Source organism: Orycteropus afer, unplaced genomic scaffold (genome assembly GCF_000298275.1).
Source record: "Orycteropus afer afer isolate SDZICR_OR568_19922 unplaced genomic scaffold, OryAfe1.0 scaffold00622, whole genome shotgun sequence".
Lineage (NCBI taxonomy): Eukaryota > Metazoa > Chordata > Mammalia > Tubulidentata > Orycteropodidae > Orycteropus > Orycteropus afer.
In genome coordinates this window covers 1,148,663-1,149,669 of record NW_006922209.1, presented here as the reverse complement: position 1 = coordinate 1,149,669, position 1,007 = coordinate 1,148,663, and positions in this window count along the sequence as shown.

The window sequence follows — 1,007 nt, the reverse complement described above, 5'->3', positions numbered from 1 at the left end:
GAATTTTCTGACCTTTGACAATATAATTTGTTTAAGAACATAACTAAATTAGTTGTGAGGTATTTTATAATACTAGTTGGGCATTTAAAAACATTTGAAAAAGAAAAGACTACATACACATGTTAATCCAGTAATGACTTAATCTTTTCTATTCATATTCTGATAAACTAATTGGTTTATTAATCAGAATTAAACTAATTCTGATAAACATTTTAAATAGCTTTATTTTAATCATAAAATATCCAAGGTAAAGATTATTCTGCTTGAAATAGTATTTTAAGTTTTTAAATAATTGTTTTAATAACAACGTGCTTTCAAAGGCTCATTGCTGCATACTATGACAGTACTTTGGGAAAATGTGTGTAAAATGGGTCAAACTACACTATTAAAATTTAAACTTACTTTTATATGAAAAAAATGACTCTACTCTGAAGCTTTGATTCCACTAATTTAATTTTAAAAAAACTAACAGAACTTTGTAATATAACACTTCCAATATGTGACAACTTACATAAGAAAGTAGATATTTTAAAGTTTTAATATTTCATACCAAAACCTGCTATAAGCTTAAAAAAAAAAAAAAAACAACCTAAAAATCAGTTGCAAAAAATACTTAACGCTAGAGTACTGTTCTGAAGAAAAACTTTTTATGACTTCAATGACATGTTATTTTTAAGTAGCAAAAGTCTTAAACACTTTGCCTCTTCAAAACACTGTTGGCTATCTGTTTTTCAATACCATACTGATACCATTTAAGAGCCCCTTGTCCTCTGAATCAGCTTCCTTGTTATTGTGGGAAACACCGTAGGTTGCGAACACTGGAGCCCCAAGAGGCAGTTTACTGAAATACTGTGAGAATGAAATGCTGTTGGCTTCTGGAAGAAACTTTTGGCTTTCAGAATTTTGGTTATACATCTGAAGAGTCACTACAATCAGTCACAGTTTCTAAGCTGCTTTTTAATGTGCTTGATTCATTTTCTTGAAATCCTTCTCCCTTTCACTGGTTA